The 19,641-nt window shown below is 36.5% G+C and overlaps 1 long non-coding RNA gene across 5 annotated transcripts in view; it reads left to right on the top strand.

Moving 5' to 3' along the window:
* Positions 1 to 19,641, top strand: part of LOC111925413 (uncharacterized) — a 64,505-nt gene that overhangs the window by 8,449 nt on the left and 36,415 nt on the right. For 3 of the 5 annotated variants that reach the window (XR_015288799.1, XR_002862236.2, XR_015288800.1), the window contains exons 3-8: positions 5,308 to 5,580; positions 5,691 to 5,813; positions 6,330 to 6,505; positions 17,607 to 17,763; positions 18,601 to 18,743; positions 19,537 to 19,596. This is a non-coding gene — a long non-coding RNA (uncharacterized LOC111925413). The remainder of the gene's footprint in view (positions 1 to 5,307; positions 5,581 to 5,690; positions 5,814 to 6,329; positions 6,506 to 17,606; positions 17,764 to 18,600; positions 18,744 to 19,536; positions 19,597 to 19,641) is intronic. The other 2 variants (XR_015288793.1, XR_015288805.1) reach the window with 2 other exon arrangements.

The raw sequence follows: 19,641 nt of genomic DNA, 5'->3' as shown, positions 1-19,641 counted from the left end.
GAAATAAATATTTATCACTGGGTGATGTGCCTGTTTTGTCTGTTTTTGTCTTCTTGGCAGAATCAAGATCTAAAACAAAAAAAATCATTCTAAGAAATTTGTAACATATCCATCATACATAAAAATCAAATGTGACATTTTTTCACTGCTGTTTATTCCACGTGTTGAAATTTAAAGCTCCCTGTGGACTGTAGAAATACTGGTTAATGAAGCATTTCATAAATATTTAGTGTATATATTGAGCAGATTTTGTGAGAATTCAGAGTTCTAGTACAGCGTAAGAATGAGGAGCTGTGGAGTGCTAGGACTTGTTTAGCAGAGATCAGTAGAAAATTAAAGAGCTCAGTTCCAGAGAATGAAGATGGAAGCATATTTTATCCTCAGTGATTGTTCCATGCTATGCTTTTGTTATATGATGTGTCATTGTTTGCTTAATCAAAAATCCCTGTTGATTCCTTTGAGAATGTAGCCAAAAGAAATAGTGCAGTACCAGGTTTTTTTTTTGACTCTGCCACTGTGTTGCATATTGTAAAATGACTAAGATATGTTAAGAAAATTAAGTGCTTGTTAAATTCTGCTAAAATATACATTAATTTGCACACGTACACACACTTTTATAAAAATTAGTAAGTGTAATTTTACAAGTTATAAGTGGCAGCAACTTCTGTTCATACCATTTTGGACATGATTAAAGTGAGAAGAACCAAAGCATATGTTTAGTGTGATCATTTTGCAAATGAGGAAAAATGATGGTATTTGACAACATGATGTTGATGGTATTTGCAGAACATTTATTTGGGTATTTGTTGCCTGTAGCTTCAATGACTTCACTGTATAATAGGTGTACTTTACAAAAGAAATAGTATTATACTGTTTTATTGTAATAAAAATGCTATTTGTGCAATAAGGCATGAACTCTGATCTCATTACACAGGTTGTGTATACAAGTGATTGAAGTTTTGTTTACAGGCTAGTTCATGCCCCTAATTAAGACCTTCATAATAAACAGAATTCTTCATCAAGATGACCAGTTCCTGAGTCTTTAACATGTATTTCCAGGCTTGCAAGGGAGTAACAGGTCTAGTTGGAGTTCTGCAGGAAAACAGAAAGTGAAATAGGTTAATTTTTCTTAAAAATGCTCAAAATGACATAAATTGATGTGCAGATATGCTGAAGAGGTACTTAGAGGTCCATTTAATTTGAAATTAGGACCCTACTGTGGCTTAGCCTGTTCACTGACCATACTATGCAGTAAGCCAATGTCAGTATTACAGCATATATATAGGATATATATATAGATATATATAGAGATAGATAGATAGATAGATAGATAGATAGATAGATAGATAGATAGGTATATAGGTGCCCTTTGGATAAAAAAGTATGAAGATTAGCTTCAATGTGGCTAATTTGTTACCAGTTACAGGATGAACCTGAAAGGTTGAAACCTGGTTGTGAGCTTAGAAACTTCCTAAGAACAGATCTGTCTGCCACGGCCTGATGAAATGAAATGAAATTTTTCCTGTCACTCTTTTGATCCCATTTCTTCACCATGAAAAGTTCTGTACTCCTGTTGCTTAAGCCTCTGGTTAATTGTGCCTTGAGTATGGTCAGATATTCCAGTGGTGATGCCTATCAGCACTGTTGGACCATTAGTGGAATGAAGTGTTTAGAAGATGTGGCTTCCTGAAATTCTTGAACATTTCCTCAGTTTGTCCTGTCATTACTTTTGGGCATATTCTTGTTGATAGCGTCAGACCTTTTTGTTATTTATGTATTTTGTTTGTTTGCAGAAGTGTGCTACTTTTAAAGATCTGCCTGAAGATCACTGCTAAGTGACAGTGCAGATTATAGTCAGTTTTTCAGCAGCATGACTTATGTTTGAAGCATGCCTGGTCAAAACATGCTTGAAAGGTGATCCTGAAAGCAGCTGAATTGTCAGGATCCTCAGGATTTTCACACCCCTATTTCAACGTGGTGACGGAAAGCTACAGTTAATGTGGGTTGGCACGTGCAATTCCCTGTCGGGTTTATGAAATGGCAAAAAAATTGCCAGAACTGTCTTGCAAAGGGAAGGATCTGAGAAACTCTACTGCCATAAAATCAGAGCTCAACCTCTTGAGTCTTTTTCACACCCTTTCTTCTGTGTTGTTAACAATACAGTTTTCTGATGAGGAAAAAAAAGGGAGAAGTTGCAGCCTCTTTCTTATTGTATTTGTTGGTATCACTGGGAAGAGGTTTTATACTTTCTGAGTTAAGAGTACATAGTGCTTCGAATTTTTTGTAGTTTTATCTCATTTGTGTTAATTTCTGTTCTGTATTCCTCTTGCTATCCATGCTGATGTTCATAGTCTGTCATCAGTGTCTGTTTGAAAACAGATGCAAAATACTAATTCAGCTCCTGGCCCAATTTATATAATTTTTTTTTTTTCAAACTTATCAAATCATGATATGCCTTTTTTTCCCTTTATTTTCTTTTTTCTTTCTTCTTTCTTCTTTTTTATTTTTTTTTTCCTCTCTAATTTTTGGCTCTACTTTGCTGTATTGTGCCAGGAAAAAAGGTTGGCAAGTTCCATTCAATTTCCATGTTATTATTGAGGTTAAATGACCCTCATAATCCTTGCAGCATTTTCAGCTCTTCGCTTGTAGCTGACAGCCTACTTTATAACATTTCTTCATTTAATCAGATTGGGACTTTGCTCTACCTCTCTGGAATTCAGTTTCCTAGGTATCCTACATGCCTTAAGTGTCTAAATTCCTTAGTTCATTTGGGTTCCCTGAAGAGGCCCCTAGGTTTACTTAAGTTTATGATTATGATAATTGAGTTATGAAACTTTTATTTTCGCCCTTTAATTTATACTAACTCAGCTTTCAGTGTTAAATTGAAACGTTAAAGTATTAAAGTCTTCATTACATGGCAAAAAGAAAATTTAAATAGTATAAGTTTTTGTTAGCTCTGGGTATTTGTTACGCACATTTGTTGGTTGTAACATCCAATAGTGAGTCACCTCCACTGCAATCATTACCTGCTACTTACTGTAGTCAGTTCTTGTCTTTGTCAAGAAGTTTGTCTCCTGTCACAACAGTGAATAGTATTTCACTTTCCAGTGATGTTCCAGTGATCATTATCCAAGATTATATCTGGCCGTGGATGTTATAAAAAGTGTTTCCTTCATAATGCCTTATAGCTTAGTGAGTGCACCACAGCTGTCATCTTTAGAATCATCTTTACTGTATGGTATCTGTCCTTCTGTATCTATGCTCCAGTTCTGAATTCTAGGTTGTCAAGGTTATGTTTTCTCCCTAACATTTATTTTTACATCCTAAAAATGTAATTCAAGATCTTTTATTGTGTTGAGAAAGCTTTATACATCAGAGTTGTTTCTTATTCCATTGTTGCACAGAGCAGACTCAGGCATGTCATCTTCTTTTACCTGATTGCTCTTCACAGTCAAATCTCTTTTTTTACCATATGTTCTCCTGTAATCACAGGATTATTTAATCCACGTCTGAGTTCTCATTTACCCTATATTTTTTCTTTCCACTAGTGTTTGGAGATCTGTAATTTCTTAGTTTAAAGCTGTTCTTAACAGTTGTGTCAGCTCTGATCCTAGGTAGCTATTCTCTGGAACGTTCAAGTCAAATTTATCTCTTGCTGGTGTGTGTTGTGAAGGGAATTCTTTGCTTACAGAAAGAAGGATGCTGTGGGTAAAGAACATGAGTTAAAAAAAAAAAAAGTTTTCAAGGAAGAATTGAAAACATAAACTTGAGTGATAAATCATTATTCTGTGTGCATTCAAAAAGTAAGCATTGTGGAGACTTGTAAGTCCAATAAGTGATTAATGTATGAAAGACAAGACAGTATAGCTGAAAAATTAAACTTTTTTTTAAAAAATGTACATTTAGGAAGAACTGGCTGAGATTTTTCAAATGGTAGGGCTTTTTGATGGGGAAAAATGTTGGAGGGTCTTTCTCAAATCTGTTTATCGATGGATCTTTCTGAAATCTAGTTATTGATGGATGAGGTCTCTGAGCAAATGGACAAAAAGAAAAGATATGTCTACAGACAGAGATGAAGCTTAGAAGCTTGGAAGCTCTAAAGAGGTGAAACAGCTAAAACATTGCTACATGTCAATAAATTCACTGTTAGGTAGGCTAGAGCAAACTTTATTTAAGAATATACATATTAGATGGATAAGCAGAAAACATATATTGGGATAAGCCTTCATCTTCTGTTAAAAAAAAAAAAAAATCAGGTCTGACAGGTCTGACTTTTTCTGGATTCGGTAAATGTATTTCTCAAAGCAGGTTATCATGATTTCTTGCAAAAATCTAAGAACTAAGAGACCAGGGGATAAAAGGGAAGGTTTTCATATGGACTAATAGTGGATTATAAACTAGGGTAAAGAGGGCGTGGGTAAAACATGATTTGTCACAGTGTTGGGAATTTTCCCACAAAGTTGACTATTCCATGCTGCAATATGTTCTTTAGCATATTTCTAAATGATCAGGAGAAGAAAGAACACTGAGGAAACAGTTTGCTGGTGATACCATCTACTGATGATAAAGAGCTGCAAAGCAATCCAAGAATGCTATGATAAAACAGCTGATTAAATTCAATGTAGATTAATAGATAATGATTCCCTTGGGAGTGGGGGAGGTGGCACGACGAGGAAAGAATGGTCATAATTTGACGTATTCTTGTATGGGTTGTGAGCTGACTATTACAACCCTAAATCTCATTCTGAGAGTGGTAATAGATAGCCTTATGGAAACAGGAGAGCAGTGCTGAGTGGCAGTCAAAAATCAGATAGAATATTATGAATTATTGTGAAAGGAACAGAGAACAAATCTGAACCTCATTATGCCACTTTGCAAATTCATCATGTACAATCATTTTGAATATAGTATGGAATGCTAGCTTCTCAAATTAAAAAGAATATTACCAAATGAGAAAAAGCAGTTGAAAAGAAAAGAGATGGGGATGATGTAGGAATGAAGTATCTGAGCTTCATTTTTTTAACAGAAAATAGAAGAAAATAAATATGGACTTGTTTGCCTGTGATGTGACTGACGAAGCATTTTCTCTTTCTCCTCTCTTTCTTCTTTCTCCTCTCTTTCTTCTTTCTCCTCTCTTTCTTCTTTCTCCTCTCTTTCTTCTTCTTTCTCCTCTCTTTCTTCTTCTTTCTCCTCTCTTTCTTCTTCTTTCTCCTCTCTTTCTTCTTCTTTCTCTTCTCTTTCTTCTTTCTCCTCTCTTTCTCCCCTCTCGCTTTTCCTTTTCTCCCCTGTTTTGTGATTAATTAATAGGCAGTGTATGAAAGCAGAATGTTAAAAAAGAGGCTACTGTGTAGCTCAGGACTAACACGTGACAAAAATGAAGGAAGCGGGTTTAGGCATATGTGGAGTGCAGATATTGTCCTCTGATCCTGCCATTCATGATGGAGCATCCAAAATACTGCAAGGATGAAAGAATGTTGGTGTCTGGAAGACAAAAAAAGTGCACACATTTGAGAAGAGACAAGAATTGTGGTGGAATTGTATCACTTTGCAAGAGCTTACAAGACCTCAAAACATACGCAAGTATGATAACAGCACTGCTAGATGAAAATAATTCCTGATAAAGAAAATGGATAATAATATAATATTAATCTGATATCAAATGGGATTTTTTTCCTCTTTTTTATTTTTAGTTGAATTGAGCCTTGTCACATAAGCCACAATGAGGCCTCGGATGAGCGTTGAAACAGACGTCGCAAGGAAGATGATACACCTCAGGCCACAGGCTTCTGAACACAATATTCTGAGGGAATGTGGTAAATACAATTTTATGTGAAGAAAAGCAATGTGAATATGCAAAACTGTGTGAAAATATGTAAAGGATTCAGCTTGAAAAGATGTTGGTTATAGTAAAATAATGGCTAACCCTTTTCTACTGGAGAGGATAATAGCTGGAAGAATAAGAAAATTTGAAGAAATATCTGAGGGCTTCATCTTGGAAAGAGAGAGGAAGTTTTACCATGCTCAAAAACCTAAATTCCTTCAATTCTTTCATGATCTGTTTCCTGCAGCAGAGTGTGATATGCTTGTTGCTCTGCAGGGTTCTAGGGGAAATAATCCATAGAGTAAGTACAGTTGCTGTTCTCTGTAAGGGTGGAAAAAGCCCACACATGAAAAAATGGTTTTTCAATTCATATATCCTTAATAACTGTGTAAGTAAAGAAAATTATTTTCAGTACTGCAGTTAGAGCTATGTGGTAGGCAATGCTTGAGCCCTGTTTTTTGTTGTTTGTTTGTGTTTTATTTTGTTTTTTAAATTTTTCTCAATGCAGTGATAGATGTCTGGTAAATGTCCCGGGAGAAAGAGGTACTTCACAAACATCTGCATGTTTTCAACAATCTGTTTGGAAAACATTATTTCTTCAGAATGCTGCATTAGTTGTCATTGGCATCCAATGCATTTCACAAACAGGAATGAGAGAAAGTTAGTCCTGGAGTGAGCACTAAGGCACGTATACTGAATTTTGATTTAGAACAAAACTTTAGAGACTTTTTGCTGCTGAAAGGAAGCTTTCACAGGAGGCAGAGCCCTAAGCTAAAGTGAATGAAGGAGACTTACTGTCACATCTAACTGCTTCTTAGAAGGGTCAATCTTGTTTTAAAAAGACTTCAGAAAAATAGTAATAGATAAAAAGACTTCAAATAAACAGTCATATTTATGCTGTTAGGACTTGGACCATAAGAATATATGTATAAATAATGTCTTAGAAATGTATCAAAACTGCAGGCAAAAAATAAAGCAGGAAAATACATCTGGGGGGTGCAGGGGGAAAAAATATCCCATGCAGTAAAATGAACAGAGCTGCTAGCCTTGGCTGCCCATCTGTTCTTTCACTCCTTTGAGAAAGCCCTCCCTGAACATGTTGTCACTAAAAAGGTCACCATAAAACAAAATCCATTTGGACTAATTTAATAATAGCTCCTATTGGGAGATTAGGCAGTTAAATTCAGCAAAGTGTGGATACAGCTATTCCACCACAGGGTTGTGAAGAGAGTAAAGCCCCTTCTTGAGCTGAAGAGGAACGCAGGGTCCAACCAACAGTGTATTTCAGCCACAGATGGACGAAACAAAGCTTGGTTTGCTGTCTGCTTCTGCTTTTTTGTTTAGCTCAGAGAATTGAAAATATGCCTTTCTGCAGAGTTAGAATGTTATATTCCAAGTGCAGGTGTATACTGGCAGAGAAAAATGAAAACCTCAGCATCTTCTTGTTCAGGAGAGACCCATAATTCATAAAAACAGCACTGTGCTATGATGTTACCAGGGCTGAATGATTCAGCTAGTATTGGAGACACAGATACAGTTTTAAACACTGTGTTGGAAAACATAATTTCTTATATATCAGCATGTACTGTGGAGAAGTAGGTGTTTTCTGCTCTGCATTCAGCAGGAGATGAATTAGTAGTCACTCAACCAGCCATTTTGCTCAAGAAAAATGTCAGATGTAGTGGGTAGGATGTCATTGGGGTAGAAGGGGACCTGTGGGTTAGAAACAATTCTCTGCAACTATTTTAGGGTGTCATTTTCTGAAATGGAGATGGAACAGTGACTTACCACTGTTTCATGGTATCACAGAAAATCTCAGAGGGTTAGGTAGTGATTTACTTAATGTTTTATTGGGGAATGAAGATAAAAGTAAAATACCTCATAAACTGCCTTTGCAAGAGGTTTTTGGAAATGGTTGTTAGGCAGTGTAGAAACTCACGTAAGCTACAGCCAATTGATTAGATATCATACATTAAATAAAATGTGATTTTGCCAGGCTTCTTGGCTCTGAACAGAGCTAAGTGTGCTTTTCTCTCATTGTCTCAATAGATATTTCAGATTAGAATACTTTAAACAGTTGAAGCAGCAGAACATCCCAGCAGAATTACCAAGGGCTTTGTGTTTCAGGTATTCTACAAACAGCAGTTACTGAGTTCAGATCTCCTCAGGAGGAAAGCAATTAAGTAGCTTTGTGCATGCAATCAGTTGGCTGTTTTAAATCCAGGGCTTCTGTAGAGAAAAAGAGCCATCTCCCATCTCAGTTTGTTCCGAAGCTCTAGCTCTCCAATCCTTTGCTTTGCCTGCTTTAGAAACACCTGTGGTAAAAATAAAATGTTTCTTGCCAGGGAAAATGAAATATTTTAGTTTGTTTCAAAATGGAAGTAGCTTTGCTTCCCCATATTGTTGAGGAGAAAGCAAACATGTTCTTATCTGTTGCTGTCAAGATGAGTTTCTTGTTTTGCTTGGTCAGGTTTAATAGTCATTCTCCAAGGAGAAATCCATTGTTCTCTCAGCCCTGCTCTTTCTCTCTTAGTGATCATCTGCTTCCCACTCATTTGCAGAATGAAGAGCTGAACCTTAATATGTGCCCTGAGCCCCTACATACCAGAGGGGAAGGGACTGCAGCCATCTGCATGCTGCTGAACTCAATGTGGTGTAAAAGTGTCTACCTCTGTACAGATGCTTTCTTGTAGTGGAGACAGGGTAGAGGGAAAAAAAGGAATGACATGGTATTTTCACTGAAATGTAATTAAACCAGCTAAATTGGAATAAGAAACATAGAAATTGAAATATTTTCATTCAGAAGACTTTTCATACTTGTTAATAGTATTAATGCTACGTCTTTGTTAAAATTGCATGCTTCTGATTGGAAACATGTCAGGAGTCTATAAATGTTCTGCAGATCAGTAGAGGAATTAAACTAACATTATTAACAAATTCTGTCTGAGCAATCAGGGAGCATAGAATAAATATAGGAACTGTTTTATGCTACAATAGATAGCCAGTCAGTGTTTGGCTTCTATTGGAGGATATGCCTTAAAATGGAGCTACTAGAACATGGGGATACATGATCACCTGAATTTTTTTCCCCTCAGATTTAACCCATGTCACAGAGGTGAGTTGATAATGAACTTAAGTTTTGACAAGAATAAACTGCGTTTTAATTAAAGTGACTGTTTTGATACTTCCACAAAGTAATTGATCTTCTCTTAGGATCATTAGATTATTTAGTTCCAGATGGCAAGGTAGCAAACCCCATGACCATTACATGCATTACATGAGCTTAGCAACTCATAATCTATCCTACTCTTTCAGAAGTGTAGGTAACCTAAATTTCAAACCTGTAAGAGATGATTCAATATTCTATCTCATTGTTAAAAAATCATAACTTAATTCTATTTGAATTTGTTCTAGTGATCACTTCTGAGTTCTGCTTTTACTCTTCTCCAGTAAACTTTTAAACTGCTTGTTTCAATGAAAATAGTCATTCACTCAAAATCACAGCTTAATATTCTTTTAGTAAACTAAGACAATGTAGTTATTGAAATTAATGTGAAACTTTGTTCAGTCTAAGTCACTTTTGCACTTCCTTTGTCTATATATAATTAAATATTATTTCTGAGAGTAGAATTACAGTTTCTTCACAGTAGTTCTCATCAAAGACACAAAGGTAAAATATATCTTAGTTTTCTCATATATTGCTGTTCTGTTTACTCACACTCACAGTAGCCTTTTTTTGGGTGGAAGAACTGGGCTGGAAGTTTCTGTTCAGCAGTTTGACAATTATTTAGAAGCCATAAGGTATGAAGTCACTATTTTACCGGATAGAGTCCTTGAGTAAAGTTCAAGCATGTATTCCTTGCTTCTGTATCTATTTGACTGTATTAAGGTATGTGCTCTAAGAATGGGCTTAAACTTAATTAATTTCCAGATCCTTCTGTACAGTTGCTCTCTCTACCTTGCTTAATATTCTGCAGACTTTGGTGGATTTACAAATCTGATAATGAGTCAGTCTTTACTTAATTTCAGATCATTTACAAAGAATCAAAAGGCATCAAGCTTTATAACACACAAAATCATTGCCACTTGATGATTGTGACTATTTACATCACTGAATAATTACTATTTAAGTTCCATAAGTCGTTCAGATCTTTATTGAATAATGAAATTTTGAGTGGCAGAACAAAGTCCTAGATTCTTTTGCTCCTTTAAAAAAAAAATATTTCAGAGTCTGCTTTTCCACTGCTGATGTCTGTCTTGTGTGGTCAATGAAACACATTTTCAAGCACCTTAAACCAAGTGTTGAAGTTTCTAGCTTTTATTTCTGAGGTACTTGTGATACATGATTTGCAGCCCTTTCTGGAATCACAGTATCACTGAGTTTGGAAGGGCCTCAGGAGATGGCCTATTCCACCTGTCATGCATAAAGCATGGTTAGCTAAAGCAAGTTTGTCAGGACTGTGCCTAGTTAAGTTTCTAATATTTCCAAGGATGGAAATTCCATAACACCTCTGGGCAGTCTGTTCCAGTGTTTGAATAATGAATTTTTTGTCTGATGTTAAAATGAAATTTCTCGTATTACAGTTTGTGCCCCTTGCTTCTTGCCCTGCCACCAAATATGACAGTCTGACTCCATCATCTTTATTTCTACCTTTTCATACACATTGATAAGATTATTGTGAGCCTTCTCTGTAATATACTGAACACTTCTAGACTTCTCAAGCACTTTTTTTTTTTTATATGCTCCAGTCTTCATGTCCTTTCATTAGACTCAATCCAGGGGTTCCTGAAGGAGTTCTTATTAATACAGCTCTGGATGAAGTACCTTGGCCTCTACCCATGCCCACTGTCACTGGGTTCCCTCCCCATTCAGTGTCAGCCCTGCTTTTTCACCTATAATTCCTTTTGCTGTTGGTAGGCCTCTGGAAGTCCTTCTTATTGCCTTTCACGTCTCTCACTAGATTTGACTTCAGGTGGGCTTTGGCTTTCCTAATCACATCCTTGAGTACTCAGTACCTACATATTTCTCCTGTATAACCTGAGCCCGCATTCCTCCCTTGCATGGTTCCTTTTTATATTTTTTTAGTCAGGAGCTCCTTGTTTGACTACATGAGTCTTCTGCAATCTTTTCCCGCCTTCCTGCAGGTGGAGATGGATCATTCTTGATTGTTCTTCTGTAAAGGACAACTATTCTGAAAGCATTTGTAAATTTGATTGCAAACAGCAAAGGACCTGGAACTGCAAATAGTGGAGGACTAAAACTGTTATAAAGTTAGGGCTGTAAATTTCTGGATTAAGTGGAAATACTCCAACATTATTATTTCCTTTCATTTCTGTCTGCACATGGAAATACAGGCATGTGGAAAAACATAAAGAATTTGGAAAAGGAGATGCAAATTTACCTGTGAAGTTTTGGCTTTGAACAAAAAGCATTAAAGTGTAGGGTAGCTGGAAATTTAAATGGACTGTAGAAAATAATCTCTGATTTTACTGAGTTTCTCTAGGTATAATTCCTGACAGGCCTCCAGGTCAATGAATATGCCTTCAACTCAAGCAAATGCAGCTTTCTAAGATAAAAGATAACTTCCATGTTGTATAGTAACACAGTTGATGCTTCTGATTGCCATTGTCCCCATCAAGCAATCATTTCCTGTTTCGCAGATCTCTATAAGACAGCATGCAAAACCACATTTCATTTTGCATTAATGGAAAAGATAACGCATTTTACATGTTGTTGCATTTTCAGAGATAGCAAGGGAAAAATAACCTTTAACATTTTGCCTTCTTATGATGGTCCTCAGTGCTCAGCTGCTGAAGTTTGGGGAGGGAGATGTTCTATAATTTCTGGTTTTTAAAATTAGACTGCACTATACTTTGACATCGGTTCTGTGGAGACAGATTAGAAGTCTCAAATATTCCAGTCCTGCGGTATGGCAAGGAAAAAAAGGAACACTTGTTGGAGGAAAAAAATGGACATTTTTAACATTAAGATTCAATTTTAATAAAGAAATGAATTCAGTAAAATTGAAAAGGTTTATATAAGTGTATTATATTTAGATACTGTATATAGTTGAAAAGTGTATACAGCTCAGTGCAAATAGTAGGAGTTTAGAGAAAGTTGCACGAGAAAGTTCATTTTGGATGTGCTGTTTTAGTTCAGGCTCCCTCTTTGGCTGAAGGTTTAAGTTTGCTCAAGACATTGCCTATTTCTCTTTTCCATCTAATTCCATTCTTGTAAGTGCATTGGCTTTATAATAGAGGTGGATAGAAGTCAGCCATTTCTATCATTATTCAAATATGAAAGTTCCATAAGGAGAGCAGGATATGCTAGTAAGAGGAGGTAATGGTCTGTTTTGTTTTATCTGATTGTTTTAGCACCTTGCAATTTCCTCAGCCATCATGCTAGCAAAAAAAAAGTGTGAGTCTGAAAATCAAAAAGATGGGGAGGTAATTTGATGCTGTTAGTCCTAGATATTTCGGCAACAGACTGTGAAAATGTGCAAGAATGTTTGCAAGTGGTTTGAATGAGTATGTGGAAAGATGTGGATCTGAGGTATCTTTTTAAAAATAAAATAAAACACTCTTAACATGAAAAGAGCTTTTTATTTTTCCTGGTGTAAAAATTATTAGCAGCTACAGGCAGTCCCCATCTGGGGATTTGGAACCTACTGTCTGGTCTTTCAATCAGATTAGTTGTGATACTAGCAGGAACGAATGATACTTGGAAGAATTGTGTGTAGCTTATGACAACAAAAGGCTCAACTGGCAACATGTGGTTAACAGCTCACAGACATCTGGTGTAAGACATTTTCCTGAGGAATTAATTTGTGTTGAATATATATCCCAAATCTTTCCTTCTTTGAGGAAAGGCACTTGCTAGAAATTAGATAAAGAAAAAATAAATACTGTATCAAACTTTCAGCATTAACTTGACAGGAAAGGAAAAACACTGGATTTGGTCTTTTAAATTTTTGTTTATGATATCTTAAGGACTGGTTCTGGGCTGTTTGAGGGGGAGGCAGAGATGAGAATAATTGTTTTCTGTTCTATTTTTATACTTAAAATAATTAGGTATACTGTGGCATGATTAACTAGTGTGATCCAATGGCTTTGTGTTGCTCCCAAGGAATGAAAAACCTGTAAGCGTGAGGAGACGATTTTCCATAGGTAGTGGATTTCTCCAGTGCTTCAGAGCTGATGAAGTATTTCCAGTCTTCTTTCCAGCCAGGGCTTGAAACAGAAAAGGACAGAACATAGGTGCAGGCATTGACTACTACAACTCATGAAGAAGGCTGAAGATTATAGTGCATTGAAAATTTCACTACTTTGTTTTGCTAGCACTTTCCCTAGAAGGATATAGGGGAACAGTATGGGAGGCTGGGATTTTTCCAATCCGTAATTGTAGGGATGAGAAAGCGTTTTCTTTCATGTACAAGTAGTAGATTTTTCTGTCTAAGCAGTTGTGTTAAATTTGTACTTAGCTCAAAAATTGGTGCTTCAATTTCAGATATCAAAGCAGCTTGTTTGTTTGACAGGTTGTTTTGACTTTAAAATCGTACGGCATTGTAAGAAACAATACGATTTCTTACATATTTTACCTATAATATTGTTTATTCAATCCTACATAAATGAAAAGTAGGTTTTAGACAGTCTGGATAACCTATTACAAATAATCCACTGATTTCACTGCCAGTTCTGATGCCTTCACAGCTGCCTTCCTATCTGTCCCCAGAGTTCAGATCTCTTCCAGACTCTACCTAAGGTCTCCAAAACAGCACTTGTTGCTTATATTTGGCAGCAGCCAAATGTCCCCTAATGTCGGTGACTTCAAAGGTAGTTGATAAGTCTCAATGTTCAGTAAACTGGATGTCCTCAACAAGGAAAAAGACTTCAGAAAGATCTCAAAAGTTTGAAGTGGTGTATTTATATTTCTTTCAATGGCAGTGTAGGAATGAACTAAATAATAATGGAGAAAGTAAGGAATAAAATAAGGCAAGAAAAGAATTGAAATGGGGAAAGTAAAAGATGGGGTAAGTAAAAATGGAAGGAAATCTAAAAGATAATTCATAACTTTATGGCAAAACCCAATTCTGCAGGAGTTCTATTAAAAATCAGTAAAATTATTAAATTAAGGAAGATCCACAAATTATTTAAATTCTGGAACTTTTTAAAACTCTCACTTTAATAAGAAAAATAAAAGTAAATCCTCTGAAATTTGGGTGACTTGAGGTTTTCTTTGGAGAGTAACATTAAGATTGCTCAAACATACAGAAGATAGAAAAGATCAATTAAAATTGTGCAGTCTATCTTTTAATGCTATAGCCTTATGATCAGAAAATAATTCATAAAGGACAAGAATATAACAGAAGGGATATGCATGTATAATCTGCTGCTCTACATGGTCATCTTAGGAGCCAGAAGATCAAACCTATAACATAAGCCTCTGGAAATCATTTGGTATGCCCTGTGAACTGCAGATACACTGCCTTCCTTTTTCAGTGTTATGTTAGTCTTTAGGAGAGTGCCATCCCAAGGAAGCTCATCAGTGTTGTGCAAAACACTGAGCCTTGCACAGCTACAGCAACTCTTTAGACATCTCTGGTTCCCACAGATGGTCCATTGTAGAGGATATAGCTGGCTTGAAACCTGTGCTGCTGAAGAGAGCCATTCCTGTCCGTGCCTTCTGCACTTATTTGTCTCCTGCTCGATTTAGACAAGGATACCACTGTTTACAGGTAGTTACGCAAGCAGAGAACACCCACAGCCAGGGTTGATCTCCTTCACTGGAGACAGGGACTCACCATGGCAGAAGCTGCCAAGAGCATGGATGTGAGAGGTACATAGAAGTGGCCTGTTGCAGGTTGAAAAGTCTGCACTAGCAGAGAGCTGCTCTGGGGACTTGAAGGTGTTTCTGTCTTGATCTTCAGAGATTCTGTGAGCTGTGAGGTAATGTTTACAGTGGCAAATGGAGTGAAAGATATATTGGAGTAAAACTCCAAAACATGTAATTGCCAGAGTCAGGGAACATGAAAGCCTCTTTTGCTGCTTCCTGGCTAGTGATTCTGTGAGCTCCAGTTATTGCAGGCACATTTGTGTAGCTGCTTCAGAATGCTACTGGTATTTCATTACTGCTTTTACAGAGATTTATTATTTTTCCTTTTGGAGTTGCATTTCTTGATGCTTCTTTGGGAGTTTGCAACTCCAAGTTGACAGACCATTCCCCTGGGTTTTTTTACCATGGTGCCTTCCTGGTATCAAAATTTCAGCTCAGCTCCCTGCAGATGTTTATCAAGTTTGCAATCTCTACCACCCCAAAGACGGCTTTGGGCTTGCCATTTGACATGGTTATTTTTGATTGTTTGTTTGTTTTTTGTTATTTTTGTAATCAATTTTATTAGTCAACTCATCAGAAAGCTGCTTGGCAGCTTAAGAGACTGGGATTTTACACTAGGCCAACAAGAGGATAACCTGTTTTATGAGGTATTTTGGGGTTTATGAAGGTGCAAGAATAGTGCTGAAGGACCATCTTAGAGGATTGTAATATGACATGGTTCCTAATCATATTTTCTGTGTCTCATACGTATCTCTGTTTGTCTCTCAAGGGATCAGGTCAGTTCATTCCACATTGGATTTTAAGAATAAATTATGTTGTGTGTGTTGAAGTTGGTTATGGGATTAGGCCATTCCAGCAAACCAGGGAGTGAATCAATTTGGCAGACATAGTTAAGCTTTCAGGTGAGCTTGTGTCTGATTAAATGGCAAGGGCAGCAGTTCCCCTTCTGTCTGTGATGTACATAAAAATAAAGTGAAGAAAAGAAACACTCCCCATTGACAGTCAATTAAGGATGCTGATTAACTCCATCTTGTACAAAAGCTGAGTGCTATAACACAGTGACATGATGATGAGTTATGAAAGTGATGGATTCTTCTATGTTTGTAGACAAAAATGTTTCCTGGGCAATATAAACTCAATCACAAGTCCACATTACGATGCATACATTTTATGGATTATAATATGTTTTTAGTTTTGTGGAGTTGATCTTTAATTACTGTCTTCTACAGAAAACAATTACATGGGAGATGTAAAGCAGCATTCTTTCTAAATACTGTAATTTTATGGAAGCCCTTATTAAATGTTTTTGAGAACAATTGTGACTTAATAACTTAATGAGAAAGGTGAATACCTTTAGCAGAGATAAATAACTTCAGCAGTGATGTATAAATGTGCACTTGCAATTAGGCTGATCAATGTCTGTTATTAATGAGCATATAAGAAAGCAAACAACTTCTGTGGCTTTGTTTAATGTGGCCATAGAGAGCAAAAGTAGCTAAAACTAATTTTACACCTTGTCTGTGTAGAAAATAATTGATATGAAATTGCAGTGCTTGTGGTAATCCTGCCCCAATGATATTTGTGCTTTTACCTTCATGAATATTGATCTTTTTTTCACTTGAATAAACAAAGGAAATTAGATGAAAAATGTCACTACCTAACCCATTCAGTTTATTTCTCTACTAACAAATACTTTCCACCTTCTTAGAAGAACTTTGTAGGATGGGGTAACGTAAATCCACAAATCTCAATGTATCTTTTCAGTTTTGGTTTTTTTTTTTGGTTGTTTGTTTGTTTCACTTCGTTTTTGGTTTTTTTTTTCTTTAGTGGCCTACTGTACTTACAGTACAGCTTGTATGTGCCAAAGTTATGTGTGCTTATGTATGTGAACAGGGCCTGACAGTATGAGTCAAGTGTTTATGACAGTGGACAGTGGCAGAAGAAGCAAGTACATTTTTTATTCCAAAAGGAAAATTGTCTCCCTGTATGTGGCATTAGTCAAGCCATACCTCAATAACTGCGCTCAGTTTTGAGCCCCTCACTTTATGGAGGACATTGAGGGGCTGGAGCATGTCCAGATAATGGCAACAATGCTCATGGAAGCTGTAGAAAACAAGCCTTATGAGGAACATATGAGGGAGCTGGGGTTGTTTAGCCTGGAGAAGGAGAGGCTCAGGGGGGACCTTACTGCTCTCTACAACTCCCTGAAGGAGGGTGTAGAGAGGCAGGGCTCATCTCTGCTGCCGTGACTGCAGAGAGCAAAAGGAAATGACCCTAAGCTGAGACAGGGGAGATTAGATATTAGGAAAAAAAAATTCAGTGTAAGAGTGGTCAGGTATTGGAATAGGTTTCCCAGGGAAGTGGTGGAGTCACTGTCCCTAGCAGTGTTTAAGAGGCATCTGAGTCTGGTGCTGGGTGATGTGGTTTAGGGGTTACAGTGGTGGTGCTGGGTGACAGTCAGATTGGATCATCTTGTAGGTCTCTTCCAGCATTGATGATCCTATGATTCTCTGCCATGAAATTTGAAATGTTTTTTATTGTATGATATGTGTGTACCCAAAAGCTCCTGATCATCAGAGGTGTAACTGCAAGGATGTACACTGTCCAGGGATGATAAGCACTTCATCACTAATCTCAACCTTGTCTATGTTGTGCTATGTGATACACGTACCTGTCTTATCAACTCTTCTTTTTTTTTTATATGTCTGTGATGTGTTACGAGCTATTTCACTGTGCATTTATCTCAGCAAAATAGTACAGGCTCCAAGGGTCACTTGCCTTTCCTACACAATACACTGAAAGTGATGCAAGCAATTGGCTGCATTATTTACTGTCAGGCTAGAGTTATTAAGAACCAGCCTTAGGATGAAGAAAGTACATATAAACTATAATGTACTTTAAGCAAGATAAAATTTCAGCTACAACTTAATTAAATTCTTACTTTTTGAATAGTTCCTGGCCTGAGAGGATAAGACAACAATTAGAGTGCTGGAGTGGCATTGGTTGAATCATATGCGGCTAACACGACACAAAGCATCTCAACAGACATTAATACAGCCTTGGTGCTAACAAGCAGAGAATGGAAAGAGCTCATGGTGGTATAAATAGAGTGGGAACAGGCTACAGATCATATATTTAGGAAAAAAAAAGCCATCAATACAAATGCTGTGGAAGACTAAGCCATCAATGCAAAAGCTTTGCACACTCACCAAGAGCCTGTGGAAAACCTGGTGGCAATAACTTAAGCCAGGAGAAGTGGGAAGGGTGTGTTCAACAACTGGAAGGAAATAAAACCTTGATAACTTTATTTGCTTATTCATATATTTTGAAAAAATAACCACCCCAGCATTTGGATGAGATTGCCTTTCTGCCTTTCTTTCATTCAGCTCCCTAGATAAAATGACAAATCATTCCTTGTGTTTTGAGCAGATTTTCACTTGAAGTTTTACACCTCTGTGTCAAATAAAATAGTCTGCTTGAAAAGCAGAAGAGAATGTCATTCAGTGCTGCTCGAAATTTCCAATTTATAAATAAAAAAATAAAATATTTGGAATCTGTCAAGTACAGTGATTTTGGCCATGGTTCAGTCTTGCACAGTTCATAAAAATACAGAATCCTTTAACTTTTCTTTTTCAAAATTTAAGCAGTTTATAGAAAAAAAAATCCTGAAGAAAAATGTCACTATTTAATAATATGTCACATCTGGACTTTAATGAAATATTAATGCTAAGTTATGATAGGAAGAGTACCTCTTTTTCATCTTTCTTTTATCTAAATTGTTTAATATTTAATACTTTATAATAGAGAGATAGAGTAGACCAAAGTAGGGTTTGATGCTGTTTTATTATGCATGATTTTATTACCAGATAAGAGTATTTAAAAATGTTTAGAATATTATAGGATCAGATACAGAATGCTTAAAGCTATGTAATGCATTTTGTTACAGATGCAGAAATCCATGATGTTCCTTGCCAAAGGAGACTGCAGCTGTAGACTCAAAATCACTAGAAATATCTACATGTATGGCCCTTATGGGTCCCTTCCAACTTGAAATATTCATTTGATTTTATTTCATTGTTGCCAAGCAAGGTTGGGGCTTTTTTTTTTTTTTTGCCTTTGCTTTTTTTTTCTAAAAAAAATGTTGGATTGAGTGACACATCAGACAAAGTGTAGCATAAAGAAGTCTAAATTAAGCCTTATCAAAATGTTTGAAGAATGAAGTACCTAAAACCTGTTGAAGTGTGTGGTTGGAGGTTGCATAGAGACAGCTTTACATATAGAGTGATCTATCTTACTAATAAGTAACTACTAATAAATAACTAATTACAAACCTCTGTCAAGTGAAAGGACTAACCAAATGCTGAGACAAAAAGTTTAGTATAGTTGGTGCTATATAGTTTAATTTAATGGTATATTTTGTTAGACTTTGCTGACTTTATTCTTCATTGCGAAACAGAACCAGGTAACTGCTAACCAAGGACAGTACTAAAATGTCACAGGATGCACAGAGGGGTTACCTAGACATTATTTTCCACATCAAATGGAGACTTAGAGATTTCAGAAAATATTGAGAGAGAACACACCTTGGAAAAGAAATATATTGGGTGGCCACAGGCGCACATCAGGGAAACAGAAAGGTTCTTCTGAGTTAGATCACTAATGGAATTTAGCCTTCAAATATTTGGCAGTCGCTGTTCCAAAATATTTTAAGTAGTCTGACAGAATGTCATGTATTAGTAGTTTGACACAGGATCTTTGCCCTTGAAAATCTATGAACTTTTAAGTTCTTGGAACAGGAATCAGAAGTAACCTCGCAAAACCAAACTGTAGTCAGGTGAAAACAAATTTATGAGAAACCAATGACCTCACTGTCTCCTTTCAGCAGGTGGACGGTACATAACTTGCTTACGGTTTGGACACTGCAAGTCTGTGATAAAAGCAGGTATTTCTTTCATTTGGTTCACATCTACCTTTCCACACTGTTTGT

Source organism: Cyanistes caeruleus, chromosome 1, assembly GCF_971803275.1.
Source record: "Cyanistes caeruleus chromosome 1, bCyaCae1.hap1.1, whole genome shotgun sequence".
In the NCBI taxonomy this organism is placed as follows: domain Eukaryota; kingdom Metazoa; phylum Chordata; class Aves; order Passeriformes; family Paridae; genus Cyanistes; species Cyanistes caeruleus.
Note: the sequence above shows the minus strand (reverse complement) of the source record. Positions and strands in the feature narration are given on the sequence as shown.